Source organism: Spermophilus citellus, assembly GCF_964194105.1.
Source record: "Spermophilus citellus genome assembly, chromosome: 2".
Classification (NCBI taxonomy): domain Eukaryota; kingdom Metazoa; phylum Chordata; class Mammalia; order Rodentia; family Sciuridae; genus Spermophilus; species Spermophilus citellus.
Genome location: NC_138183.1, coordinates 23356846 through 23372426, shown reverse-complemented (window position 1 = coordinate 23372426; position 15581 = coordinate 23356846). Strand labels below are relative to the sequence as shown.

The window sequence follows — 15581 nt, the reverse complement described above, 5'->3', positions numbered from 1 at the left end:
TGGAAATACTAGTTCATAACATGAACCAAAAGATCCTCAGTGGGATGAAAAAAACCTTCAGTCGATGACAACACAGAAACGCTAGAGATGTTAGAACTCTCTGACAAAAAGTATTTCGAGGTGTGGGTACAAAAAATAGAAGAGTATAAAGAAAAGAAATTTGAGAAATGAATAAAGATAAACTATCAAATAAAAATAATCATTGGATGGGTGCAGCAGCAGAATGGAGAGATTTTGGGGGGAGTTAATAAACTGAAAAAATGATACGAATTAAACCAGAGACTCTCTTTCTAATAGAAGAAAAAGTAGGTCTTAATCTTCATCACGTGGGGCTAGACTCCAACTTCCTTAATAAGACACCTATAGCACAAGAATTAAAACCAAGAATCAACAAATGGTATGTATGCAAACTAAAAAGTTTTTTTTCTCAGCAAAAGAAATAATCTGTGAGGTGAACAGACAGCCTACATCCTGGGAGCAAATTTTTACCTCTCACACATCAGACAGAGCGCTAATCTCTAGGGTATATAAAGAACTCAACAAGCTAAGCACAAAACAACAACAACAAAAAAAAAAAACAAACAACAACAACAAAAAAAACCCCAAATAATCCAATCAATAAATGGGCCAAGGACCTGAACAGACACTTCTCAGAAGAGGATATACAATCAATCAACAAATATATGAAAAGATGCTCATCATCTCTAGCAATCAGAGAAATGCAAATAAAAACTACTCTAAGATACCATCTCACTTCAGTCAGAATGGCAGCTATTAAGAAGACAAGCAACAACAAGTGTTGGCGAGGATGTGGGGAAAAAGTTACACTCATACACTGCTGGTGGGACTGCAAATTGGTGCAGCCAATTTGGAAAGTAGTATGAAGATTCCTTGGAAATCTGGGAATGGAACCACCATTTGACTCAGCTATCCATCTCCCCGGACTAAACCCAAAGGACTTAAAAACTGCAGACTACAGGGACACAGCCACATCAATGTTTATAGCAGCACAATTCACAATAGCTCCACTGTGGAGCCAACTTAGATGTCCTTCAGTGGATGAATGGATAAACAAAAAATGTGGCATTTATACACAATGGAATATTACTCAGCACTGAAAAAAGAACAAAATCATGTCATTTGCAGGTAAATGGATGACATTAGAGAAGATTATGCTAAGTGAAGTTAGCCAATCCCCAAAAAACAAATGCTGAATGTTTTCTCTGATATAAGGGGGTTGACTCAAAGTGGGGTATGGAGGGAGAGTATGGGAGGAAGATTATTTCTAGATAGGGAAGAGGGGTGAGAGGGAAAAGGAGGGAGAAGGAGAATAGTAAGGATGGTGGAATGTAATGGTCATCATTATACAAAATACATGTATGAAGATTTGAATTTGGTGCCAACATACCTCATATACAAACAGAGATCTGAAAAACTGTGGTATATATGGTATTAAGAATTGTAATGCAAAAAAAGTATATGTATGATGGCATAATTTGGCGTGAACATACTTTATTTACAGAGTTACAAAAAATTGTGCTGTATAGGGGTAATAATGAGTGTAATGCATTCCACTATTGTCATGTATTTAAAAAATAAATTAAAAAAGAAGTTATCCAATCTGAAAAATATAGGGAGAAAAGAGCAAAAAGCAAAACCAAAAGAGAGCTTCGGGAACATAAGGCGATACAACATAGGTTCTAAATTCATGTCATCAGAGTTTAGGAAGGAGAGAAGAAAGAGGGTGGAGCTGAAAAAGTACTTGAAAAAAATAGCAAATGGAATTGTCCCAATACTAGTAAAAGATATAAGCCCCTAAATTCAAGTAGCTTAGTGAACCTCAAAATAAGTTAGAACTAAAAAAAATCCCTGCCAAGACACACTACCCTTAAACTTTTGAAAACACAAGAAAAAGAAAAAATCTGGAAAGTAGTCAGAGAAGAATGCTACCTTAATTATAGCTGAAAATAATTATAACAAATTTCTCGTCAGAAACGATGGTGGCCAGAAGAAAATGATGACATGTTGAAAGAAAAAACTGTCCACCCGGAATCATCTACTTAGTGACATCATCCATCAGGAATAAAGGGGAAATGAAGACACAATCAGATGAAGGAAAATGGAGATTTGCCACTAGCAGATATGCCCTAGAAAAGTTGTTTGAGGGTTCTCTAAACAAAAACAAAACAAATAAACAAAAAATTTAAAATAAGGAACTTCAGAACATCAAAAAGGAAGGAAAAACATGGTAAGTAATATGATGAGTAAATACAATATATTTTCTTCCTCTTCTGTTTGATGGTTGGTGTGAAAACTATAACATTGATGAGGTTCTATATGTTTGTAGATAAAATATTTAAGACAGTTATATTACAAATGCAAAAGACTAAAGAAAGATAAGATCTTTTTTTTTTTTTTTTTTTTTTTTTTTTTTTTTTGTGGTGCTGGGGATTGAACCTAGGGCCTGTGCATGGAAGGTAAGCACTCTACCAACTAAGCCATGTCTCCAGCCCTAAGAGAGAAGATTTCTCTGCTTGACTTGAACTATAAAATGATACCACCAATAGAATGTGAAGTATATATATAATGTAATAGCTAAAGTTATCAATTAAAAAAACTAAATAAAGATGCACAAAATTAAATAAATTAAAATGAAATTGTGAAAAATATTCAAGTCACCCACAGGAAGGCAGAAAAAGTAAGCAAAGAGACAAAAATCAGAACAGGTAGAAAACAAAAAATTAAATGGAACGCTTAAGCCCTAACATATCAATAATTATATTAAATGTAAATAGCAAAAATACACTAATTAGAAGATATAGATTGGCAGAATGGATTAAAATATGTCCAACTATATGCTATTTATAAGAAATTATCTCCAAATGTAACAATATAGGCAGTTCAAACCAAAATAATAGACCATGCAAACATTCATTAAAAGAAAGTGGAAGTGGTTATGTTAGTGCCAGATAAAGTGGGTTAGGAGGAAAATTTATAGTACTAAATGCATTTTTTAGAAAAGGAAACACTTCAAATAAATAATCTAAGTTGAGTTGATTCTTGAAGTGTCAAGAATCTTGAGAAAGATCAGAAAAGAAAATTAAATTCATAATTTAAAAACTTCCAAGAAAAAAAAGAGAAGAAAGAAAAAAGTGTAAGGCCCGATATTTCACTGGAAAGTTTTAACAAATATTTACCAAACACTTGCCAAAAAGAATTAACATCACTTCTGCACCATTTCAAGAAACGGAAGAGGACGGAACATGTCTCAGATCATTTTATCAAGCTAGTATTACCTTGATGACTAAGGGAGATGGAGAAAGTACCAAAAATTAAAAATAAAAGACAAAAAACCTTCAGCTTAGTATCTCTCAGGAATATAGACACAAAATTCTTGATTAGCAAACAAAGTTTAGCAATATATGAAATGAATTGTAAGTCATGAGCAAATGAGATTTATTCCAGGGATGCAAAGCTGGTTCAATACATGGACATCATTAAATGTAATCTATCACATAAATAGTCTAGAGAAGAAAATTCACAAGATCATGTCAATTGATACATAAAGAGTTCAGCAAATAAAATTCATGATACATTAACGATAAAACCCAGAAACAAATAGGAATTTTCTTCAACTTGATCAGGAACAACTCCAAAACCATACAACTAACATTATACTTAAGAATGAAAGACAAGGTAGTTCTTTACTCATCACAGTTCTGGGAATTCTATCAGCACAATAGGGCAAAAGAATCAAGTAAAAGACATACAGGTTAGAAGTAAAATGTTATCTATTTGCAAATGACATGATTCCTTATAGAAAATTCTAAAGGACCTACTAAAAACAAAAAACCCTTCTGGAACTAATAGGTGACCTAAGCAAGGTTACAGAATACAAGGAAAACAAGATCAATTGCATTTCTATACACTAACAATGAACTTGTAGAAATTAAAATTCAAAATTCATTTACAATTTATAATTGCTTAAAACTAATGAAACATTTAGGTGTAAATGTAACAAAACACATATAGAACTTATATTTTAGAAAACTACACAATGTTGACAAAAGAAATCAAAGATATAAACAGACATAATGCTCACGTGCTGAACGTTTCAACAATAAAAATATCAATTCTCCTCAGGCTGGTATACAGATATAAGGCAATTCCAATGAGAATTACACCAGGATTTTTTTTGTAGATGTAGACTATTAGTCTAAATTTATAATGAAAAAAGATCTAGAATACCTAATATAATTTTGATAAGGAAGAATAAAATAGAAGAAATCAGTCCACCCAGTTTCAAGACTTATTATACAGCTACGCCAACCAAGACTTTGTGGTATTAACAGATCAATGGAACAGAAGGGGAACTCAGAAATAGACATGCACAAATACATCCAACTGATTTTTCAACAAAAGTACAATAGCAAGTCAGTGGAGGAATGATATTCTTTTCAAGAAATAGTATAGAGAAACTGACTAACCATTGGTACAAAAATTAAACATGATTTAAGTCTCACATCTTACAAAATAATTGATATTTAAGTATCATGGACTTAAATATAAATGTAAAACTATAATACTTGTAGAAATAAACATAGGATAAAATCTTCAGAAACCAGGACTAGGTAAAGGGTTCTTAGACCTGACACCAAAAGCACAATCCATAGAAGGAAAAAATTGAAGGAAAAAAAAAAAAAGGTACTTCATCAAAAATTTTTTTTTGCTCTATAAATGACCATCTTGTGTGTGTGTGGGGGAGGGGTGCGGGGGTACCAGGGATTGAACTCAGGGGCTCTCAACCACTGTGCCACATCCCCAGCCCTATTTTGTATTTTATTTAGAGACAGGGTCTCACTGAGTTGCTAGGTGCCTTGCTTTTGCTGAGGCTGGCTTTGAACTAGCAATCTTCCTGCCTCAGCCTCTCAAACCACTGGGATTACAGATGTGAGCCACTGTACCTGGCTATAAATGACCATCTTAAGAGAATAAATAAGATAAGCTACAGAATGAAAGTATTTGCAAACCACATATCTGACACATGATTAAAATCTATAATATATAAAGAGCTCTCATAAGTTTAAAAGAAACTAATCAGACTATGGACAAAAGACATGAACAGACAGTTCAATAAATAAGAGATACAGATGGCAAATAAGCATATGAAAAAATGTTCAAAGTTATTGGTCAATGGGGACATGAAAATTAAAACCAAAATAGGATATCACAACCCAACCCAACAAATTTGTTGCTATAAATTTAACCTAGTGACATAAAGACTTGTGTTCAAATAAAATCCTGTATGCAAATATTTATAGTAGCTTTATTCATAAAAGCACCAAACTGGAAACAACACACATGTCCTTCAACATGCAAATAAGTAAGATGTAAGATGTTTATATTATGAAATATTACTTAGCAATAAAATGAATAACTGATACATGTAACGACCTGGAAGAACTTCCAGAGAATTATGCCAAAATTAAAAAACCAATCTCAAAATATTACATTCTGCATGATTTCATTTATATAGCATCCGTTAAATGACAACATTATAGAAACAGAACAAATTAGTGGTTACAAAAGGTGAGTGGGGGAAGTGGGTGGAGGAATCAGAGGAAAGTGTTTGTGGCTCTAAAAGAGCAACATAGGTGATCCCTGTGGTGGCAAGAGGGTTCTAGATCACTGGGTGCAGTGGCCCACGGCAGAGGCTTTGGAGGCTGAGGCAGGAGAATCTCAAGTTCATAACCAGCCTCAGCAATTTAGTGAGACCAGGAACAACTTAGTGAGACCCTGTCTCAAAACATAAAAAGGTCTGGGGATGTGTCTCTGTGGTTAAGCACCCTTGGGTTCAATTCTTGATACCGGAAAAAAAAAAATTCTGGATCAATGTCAACATCTTAGTGTTGATAGCACACACTAATTTTGTAAGATGTTAACATTAAAAAAAATACAGGAAAAGGATATAGGGGATTTCTCATATGATTTTTCAAAACTTCATGTGACTCTACAATTATCTTGAAAGAAAAAAGTATAATGAAAAAAAAAATTAAATAATAGAAGACTGAGAAGCAAAATTTCTAGGTACATTCAGAAATAGCCAAGGCAGAACAACTACATTTTGGAGATTTGTGGATCTTGTCACTACAGAGGAAGGCTAATCACTGCTTTATAGACACCTGGACGTGTGGAAGAGAATATGATGAAAAGTACATTAAGTACTATGACTGGAAAGGGGCAATGCATGAATTGGCATTCTTATTTATATATTAGTTTCAATAAAATTTTAGAGCGCCTTATGAGTGTCATACAATTCTCTTTCAAATTATTCATAGTAAATATATTTTTTCTGGTTAGTATTAATGGAATTTGATAACATTTTAAATACTAATGTTTCTTCATAGAAAATTTTGATTTTAAACTACTTATGTTGTTATCTTCCAAATCTGTTCTATTAATGCCTGGGGTTTTAGTTGTCTCCTTTGGCTTTTCCAGGTGAACAATAATGTAGCATATAATAATAAAACAACTTTATTTTTGTTTTAAATATCAAATAAGGACATACAGTATTCTTGCTTAATTAATTCTCATGATTTTAGTCTTAAGTAGATCAAATATAATGTCTATATTTTTTCCTATAGCTTGTTATATACAGTTCATGATTTATTTTCATATTACTACTTCCATTTTTTGGCCAGATTTTTTAAAAATATTTATTTATTTTCTAGTTTTCGGCGGACACAACATCTTTGTTTGTATGTGGTGCTGAGGATCGAACCCGGGCCGCACGCATGCCAGGCGAGCGCGCTACCACTTGAGCCACATCCCCAGCCCTTTGGCCAGATTTTAACTTCAGGTTTTAATGGAGACTCCCCCCCCCCAACTGTTATCATTGTAATAATGGTTGGCTGTGTGTATTTGTTAAATGATTGCTTAAATGGTAAAAAAAAAAAAAAAATCTACCATACCCTGTAAAACACTACCTCAAACCATCAATAAAATTATGCAAATAGCTTTAAGAGCACACACAGACTTGTGTGCATGCGTGCACACACACACACACATACACACACGTACACACACACATGCACATAAGGTTTTTGGAGTAAATTTGGCAACAGTCTCAGTAAGTGGGTAACATGAAAGAGAGAAATGTGTGATCAGGCACTTCCTACTGTTGAACTCGGCCTTCCAGATGGCTTACTTTGATACTAAGCCAGTGCTTCTCAGGGTCACTAAACTTGTTCACCTTTGCTTCTCCATACAAGGGATGGAAAATTCCCAGGAAATTGAGAACCAAGCAGAGTTTCCATATGCTGTGATCCTAGTATCTGAATATAAACTCCCTTTATTCGCTCATTCACCAAAATGTATCAATGCTTACTACAGGTGTGGTGCAGCAGAGGACATCAAAATTAAAAGAGGCAAAATACTGCTTTAAATGAATTCACAGAATGTTAAAGAAGAAAAACCTTCCCCAAATTATAATACTGTATAGTAAGTGTGCAGAGAGAAGATGTTTCAGAGAACCAAAATATCTGGATCTAATTGTGTCTAGATGAGAAATCTATGGAGGAAGGAAGGAAGGAGAGTAAAGTCTCCTTTGGAGAAACAAGTTTGTCATAAATCTAAAAGAAGTGACAAGAACCACAGAGACAAGACATGGGGTGTTCTAAGCAAAGGGAAGAAAAATGTACAGGTATGGAAGAGTTGAAGCAGCCACAGCAGCTTGGGGGGGCTGAAGCGAAAGATGCTGCCGTGATCACACCCCAGCACTCATTCAGCTCTAGTAGAATCACATGGCTTTGATGTTTCTTCTCAAACTGTTTAAAAAGAGATACAGTGCTGGCTTTTGATTGTTATTTTAATGCATTAATTTAATCTGTTAACATAGATTGGGGTTTTTACTATTGACATTTGGAACTTGTTGGGGCTACATGGTGTATCATAGGACATTTCACCATTCCTGGATACTACCCACCAGATACCAGTAACTCTTACCAGCTGTGACAACCAAAATCAATTCTAGATATTGTTAAACATCCTGGGGGCAGCGGGGGCAGCGGGGGTGGGGGAATCCCTCCCTGTTAAGAACCACCACTGGAGTCTATGTTAATCAAGTGCTTACTGCATGCAGGTGATTTAGTACACAAGATCTTATTTTCTTTTTTCCAATGATCCTACTATTATTGACTCTATTTTTTTTTTTTTTAGATAAGGAAACTAAGGTCCAGAGAGATCAAAAAATTTTCCCAGGAATAAACACAGTGAGTGTCAGAACCAAGACTTGTGCCACTAACTGTTGTCAATAACTTATTTATGGACTCACAGTGGCATAAGGACTGAATCATGTATATCTCAGCATCACCAGCGCTCAGCGTACTACAAGGCACACCATGATTTCTCAGAACTTGCAGTTTGAACAATCATAGCCCGATTACCTCTAGTGTGGGCTCTCATTTTTAAATTGTTAACATTGGCTACCATAGAAACTTGGCTAATCCTCTAATGTAGTGAATCAATTCCTCATAGACCCCATGGAAACAAACAATGGGGATGTTAAGTTATGACTTAGAAGCAACTGTTTATTTTAAATGTAACCTGGAAAGAGCAGCAAAATGTTTCTGGATCATTTCTTTGATGGATCATGATTGCACAATGAGTGCTTTGGATGGATTGCAAATAACTGAAAGAACTCCGGGGTCAGAGAGATCTGGGTCTGCAGGTTAACTCCACCTCTTTATAGTTGAATGACGTCAGGAAAACCTTATATTCCTTAAAACTGATTCCAGTTTTGGAAATACAGACTATAAGTAGGAAAAGACTTTGGCATGTGGATGTGCCATGGATCATTTTTAAGAGATTTAGTTTCCAGAACCTCCATATTCATATATACCTAAATTGATGGATGGGCTTGAGAAAGTGTCTATGGTGCCTTTTCCCAACAGCATGTCTTTTTTTTTCCCAAAAGAAATTACCCCTTCTAAATCGTAAGTGCATTGCCCAAAGATAAGAAACCTACAGCATGGTTCAAAATCTTGATTGCTTGAAACCTTTTAATCAAGGCAGGCTTCCAAGAAGATTTTCTCAACTAGAGAAACTGTCATAGAACAGATTTCTAGAACTTGTTTTGTGTAACTGAAACCAACAAGAAGTCCTTTCATGAGCTCTTTACTAAGTCTTTTAAGCTTAGTAAAGCTCTATGTGTGTGTGTGTGGGGGGGGGTCCCCAAAATTGAGAAAGTGAATAATGGTAACAGTTGAGTATCAATTCCTTTTTCAAGTCGAAAGTTTTCCAATTCCTCAATTTCAATAAAATTAAGAAGGATCCAAGGAAATTGTTAGCTAGCAGATGATTTACCATACTTTTCTAATTACAGATAACTGGTGTAGTTTTTGTCATCTAACACAGGAGGAACTCCAAGAATTGAGTGACATTGACTTAACTCTTTCACATTCCATTTACATATTTATATGAAGATTTCAGCATAAAATCCATAACAATAAAAACAGTAAAGAAATCAAATTGGTGCCATAAATTCTCTTGACGTGAAAATGAATAATAAAAATCCATGGGTACATGAACTAATTAATGATCCATCTCATTAAAAGATGAATTTGCAATAGTATTTTTATGCATCATTAGTATCAAAATGTATAATGTTTGACAAATTATACAAAATAACAATTATGATAATAACTCAATCTAGTAGTAGTTTTAGTCATAGAAAATTAAAATATTTATTTTAGTTTATATCCAAAGATTATATGGCAGAGAAGTACAAGGATGAGATCAGTAGAAGGTTTTGGGATCTGAAAATATGTTGCATAGAAAATAATTGTATGGTAGAAATGGAATAAAACTATGAAAATAAGTTTCAAAATTTCTGCATTAAAAAGTGCTTATTCACAAATGAATACTTAAAGAAATCAAATTATGTATGACACTTAGATTTTAGTGGCTACACTTGAAAATGATACTTTTATTTTAAAATGTCAGTACAGTATTATAGAAATGTCTTCTTTTAAAATTCTACTGAAAAGTTTTAGATGGCCACTTGAAAACCAATGAGGGATCCATAAATTTTCAATATTTTTGGAGGGAGGAATAGGTTACATGAGTAAAAATGTTTGAAGACCATGATTTGTAGATGTTTGATGTTTTTCTTTGTCCCCGGAAAGAGTCACTTATAATGAGGCCAGGGAAAAGAAGAGGAGAATAAGACCTTACAATGATAAAGAGAAATTGGTCACAATGCTTACCTTGACAATTTTAAGCTACTGGCTATACTTTTGTGAGTCTATCTAAACAGCACAATATGCTGACTTTGGGGTTTGTGATGCTTCACACCAATGTTCCAGTTTTGTGTGTTTCTGTAACAAATGTGATAGACAGGAACATTTATCATCATGGTCTCGAATACCCACCTACCTCAGTGGAAAAGAGAGTAAACTCCCTGATTCTAGGCAGCAAGTTAGAAATCCTCCTCCTTGAGTTGATGAGAACCAGTATCAACATGCTGGCTGGCAATATGCCCTCATAAAAAGCAAAGCAAGCATAAAACATTGTACAAATTCCTTGCATCTTACAAATCCTTTATTTGGTACCATTGGGGATATTTCTGGGGAGGAAAATCAGCTAAGCTCTGCTTAGAGAACAAGACTGCCAAATGTTTTGGTTTCCATTCAAGAATTTCTAGAGCTCTTTCTCCTCTCTTCTTTCCAAAGAAATGATATAATCTTTAGACAGGAAAAAGTATGTGTGCGTGAAGGGTGGGGGTGGGAATTTATGTGCATTTGTGTATGTGTGTAACAAGAGATCCCCACATAAATATTTCAGTGTTTCTGTATCTATAGTGTAACTTCCTTGGATGAGAAATAATACAACTGGAGCTTTGGCTCAAATGATCTGGGCCTCACCGTTGGGCACTATCCAGCTATAATTTTCAATCTGCTCATTCCTAGCTCACTGAAAGGAAGTCAATCTGCAGAGAAGCAATGTCCTCAAGATGCCTGTTGTCTCTGTACTCTGTGTCTGTCAAATCCCCTCAGGGGAAATCCAGAACAGCTGCAACTCCTTGGATTTACAAGAGCTCACTGGTTATTCACAACTAATTTGATGATCCATTCATCTTAAAGTGACTATTCTAGTAAATCAACTGTATACTGTACTTAATTTATTGTTGGCAGAGCTTAATAAAAATGTAAATATTTTGCTTTCATTTAAATCAAGTGCATTTAAAAGAAATTGTCCTAGCATATGTTTTTGTGCTAGGGATTCTGTGGTGCCCAAGGCAGACATGGAAACCTTGAATTGCCTAAAATTTAAATGATGAGTTTCTCTTCATTGAAGATTCTGGTATTAAAGTCAACTTCTTGCCTGCATCCGTTTTTATCTTTTTTTTTTTCTTGAGCACTTACTATAGGCTCTGAAGGCAGGAAGTGGAATACAAAAACGTATCAGGAAGCCATTGCCTATTAGACTTGTTTGTCTGAGGGATTAAGAACAAAGACAGTAGACAGATGTGGTGAGAAAAGGAGCCAGATCTTGAATCAAGGTCTGAGGAATGAAAGGCATGGTATTTGGAAGGAATTGCAATTAGTTGTAGCTTTTAACTCAAAGGTAAAGGAGAGGTCAAATCACACAAAGCCTCTATGTCATGCTAAGGAGCTTGCATTTATTCTATGAATGGGCCATCATTTAAAAGCATTATGCAGGAGTGTGGCATGACAAGATATGTATTTTATGTAATCCATTCTCTCTTTTCCTTCCTAGTACTATATTGAATCATATGAAGTTGCTATTCTACAGATGATCAAATATTGATGACCTCATTAGGGGCCAGCTAACGCTTTGAATTCAAAATTGTATTTTTAATTGTGAGTATATTTATTCAGCATCTCTCTCTCTAGAGCTAGATGTAGATCTTGGAGCCAGAAGACTGGCTCATATCTCAGCTCTTCTAGCTGCATGACCCTGGATAAATTACTTAACCTCTCAAACTTTCACTCTCCTTATTTCTAAAATAGAACAACACTCCAGAGAGTTATTAGGAAGATTAAATGAGTTAACAAATACCAATGTTTGGAAAAGTGTCTTGCACATAGTCATTGTCATGTAATGTTTGCTATTTTAAATATCATTATCAGTTATTGCTTTTGTCACCATTGACATCATCATCATTGCCATGATTGCCTAAGAGCCTGTTAAAGGTGAAGGATGAAAAAAGTAATACTAGTAATAGAGCTGGAAATGAAAGCAACAGTTTTCTTTGCCAGTTCTCTCAGTTAACCCAACCATATACCAACACACATGTGCATATGCAAACACACACACAATTATTTATGTAGATGCATATGTATATAAATCTATATACATAATCTTTACATATCTACATCAATCTACATAGATATATATGCATATAGATATATGTGTATTTATGTATGTATCTATTTAAATATAAGTCCATTTTACAGAAGACATTAAGTTGCCTAAAGTTACATGGTTTATAACTAGCAGAGATTGAATGTGAACCAGATCTTTCTATATTTTTACAAATTTTGAAAACAGTTCCATGGTTGGTCTCTGAATGACAATGTGTATAAGAGATTATTTTCAAAAATGGAAAAATAAGTAGTGTGGTATCTTGAAAATAACATAGGACTTAGAGCAAAGTGCCCTGGGTCCCTCCCTGGGTTCTGCTGATAACTGAATATGTCATCTTGGGCAAAAAACTCATTTTTCTTGAGGCTCCAATTTCCTCTTGCAGAATGAGGGGTTTAAAGCAGATAATCTCTAAGGTTCTTGCTGGCTCTAGAAAGAAACTATTTACTTTTGAAAGACATTGTTTCTAAGATGATGAAAAATGCTTAGCATTCCAAATGTTCAGAATGAAAACTGACTTCCTCCTATTGAGTAATAAAATAGCCTCGGCCTCCTCATCTTTCTGATCTTAGCTTAGAATCCCTTTAGCCTTCCCTGGAGCCTGTTCTTGATAGCACAAGCATTTTTATTTGATAGCACATGTCATAGTTTGCAATTGCAAATTGATTTATGTGGTTATATTGTAAATTCCAAGAAGGTAGAGACCATGCCTGTGGGCTCATGATGGAATCACTAACTAATGCCTCATAGGGGCTAGACATGTCCGGTTTGGCCATAGAGAGAAGGACAGGGGAACTAGAATCTAGGCCTTGTCCTCGGGGTTCTGGTGGGAACTTCAGGATTACACAAGGAAGAATTAGGGAAGAGTACAGGAAGCTGTCTTGGTCTAACTGTGGTCTGGTCAATCATTATCTCAGGTCTGGTTCTATGCAGTCCTGGGGGATCATGGGAAATCATTACTTCTGGAGAGGTAGTTCAGTTCCTGTCAAGAGACGATTGCTCCTGTTTAAGGGGTTGCTTTGGTTCTTATCACAGGAGTTAAGCCCACAGGCTTTGCTGGAATTTGAGACAAACTGGCAAGGACTCAGAGAGTGAGCAGGCCAGAGGAGCAGAATGGAGTCATTCCTAATAATGACAGGGTCCTCCTTCAGGGGCAGCAAAGGAAAATTCTCTTGGAAGCAAATGCTGAAGACAAGATGAACATCTACATTGGAGCAACTCTGATTTAGATCTTGTATGTCAGAAAGTGTTAAGCTGAGGCTTACTAAGTTAAGAGAAAGAATGGAAAAGCTAATCCTTTTATGTGTGGTATTCTTGGCTGCAACTGGCAGCAGAAGGCCTCTGATCTCTCTACTGATGCTCTCCTGACAGGCCCACCCAACCTCCCACATTTTATGGACTGCTGCGCCTTTCAGCCTGGAATGTGCTACTGGTGGCAGCCAAAGCTATTTGGGTAACTAGGGGCAGCAGGTTTGTGAATTGCGCTTCCCCCCACTCCCCCACCTCTCCAGCTTATCCCCTGGGATGCAAGACCCTAGAGCTGTAGAATGGAGGCTGGGGCACACAGTGGCTGAGGCTGATGACGGTGGCTTGTTGGCAGGAAACAGTTCAGCCTAGGACCACACGGAAGGCAGACATGCTGACTGCAGCTTCCAGCAAAGAAAATGAGATTTTCTGCCTGCATTTGGTGGGCTAGGATAGGAGGAGTCAGGGAGGGTGTGTTGGGGAGAGCGCCAAGCTGTTGATGAGAGTGTGGGAAGATTCAAGGGGAGGGAAAAACAAGAGGAGGCATTGTGCCAACTCAGAGGCAGTTGGGTTGATCTCTCCTCCCTTTACTGCCTAAGTGAGAAATCCTGCTGGGTGGGTGGGAGCAGGGCCAAGAAAAGAGAGATTCTTCTGGGTGAACACGGATGGTCAGACCAGGCAAGGATCTGCTAGTTGGGATCAAAGTCATGGGAGGAAGGAGAATTTAAGAGAAATGAGAAGAGGGACAATGAGAATAAAAGAGAGTAAAATAATGATACAAGAAGAAATGTCCCATAAGAAGAACGAATAAAGGAAGAAAACATATTGAATAGAGAGAGGACCATGTTTCTGGGCTGCAGAGCTGGCTACCTATCAAATGCCAGAATGAAATAATATTCACATGAACTAGTAGGGAGCAGCCGCACGGCACTGAGAAAACCAAACCTACTGCTCCCACATTTCCCTGATGACTGTCATTTCCATGGGAATACGGTTTTCCAAAACAAAAAATCATGGAAAATCTGTAAGTTATTTTAAAAAAACAACATTGCTTTTTAGGTAAAAACAGAATAAATAAAATACTGTCTAACACGGAAAAACCACAGGCTGCTTTTAAACATTAAATACTTCCTAAAATATAACATAGAGCGTGAGAATCATTAAGAATGCCTCTCTAATAAAATAAGAAGACGTTTTTGTAAGAAACTTTAGAAAAGGAAAATTTACAAAAGTTGACAATGTAAATTCCATTTTGAAATCATAGCATTTTGGGAACTTTTTTTTTTTTTTTCCATACAAGGGATTGAACCCAGAGGCTCTTAACCACTGAGCCACATTCCCAGCCTGATTTTTTTATTTTTTTATTTTGAGATAGGGTCTTGCCAAGTTGCTGAGAGCCTCACTAGGTTGCTGAGGGTGACTTTGAACTTGAGATACTCCTGTCTCAGCCTCCAAAGCTGCTGGAATTATAGGCATGGATAGTCGTGTCCAGCCCTTTGGAACTTTCTGATGCCCTTTTGGGGAGGCTTGCAAAGAGTCAGAAGATCAAGTGAATGTTGCATTTTTCATGACAATTTAGCAAGATATATGCAGATCAGGGAATGGAATCCCACTGGTTACAATCTCGTAGAAAGACTGAGACATATTTTGGTGTAGGTTCCTATGGAACAGATTTGGCTAGTAGATTAATGGCAAAAGACATCAAATCTTCCTCCTTCCAATTCTGAACCTATCCTTGCAGAGGACTTCCTCCTGATATCCTGACATGGCCGTGTGAGCAAGCCTGGGCTATGGGGTATGAAAGGCCTCATGGAGGATAGTCTCCTTGTCCCAGACCAGGCCACTTCAGACCAGTCTACAGTCAGCTGACTGCTGGCATTGAAGCCAGCTGAGATCTGGAGGGCAGCCTACTCTAGACATAGCTGAGGGCAAAATCATGATTCACAGCA

At 36.2% G+C, this 15581-nt stretch overlaps 1 protein-coding gene and 1 long non-coding RNA gene across 3 annotated transcripts in view; one reads left to right on the top strand and one right to left on the bottom strand.

Annotated features, from left to right (window-relative positions):
* LOC308642952 overlaps nt 1-15581 on the top strand; it is a 1001730-nt gene that overhangs the window by 211792 nt on the left and 774357 nt on the right. The gene's annotated exons all lie outside the window — the stretch shown is intronic.
* Nucleotides 1-15581, bottom strand: part of SVEP1 (sushi, von Willebrand factor type A, EGF and pentraxin domain containing 1) — a gene marked incomplete at its 3' end in the record, with an annotated part of 177575 nt that overhangs the window by 128401 nt on the left and 33593 nt on the right. The window lies entirely within an intron of this gene.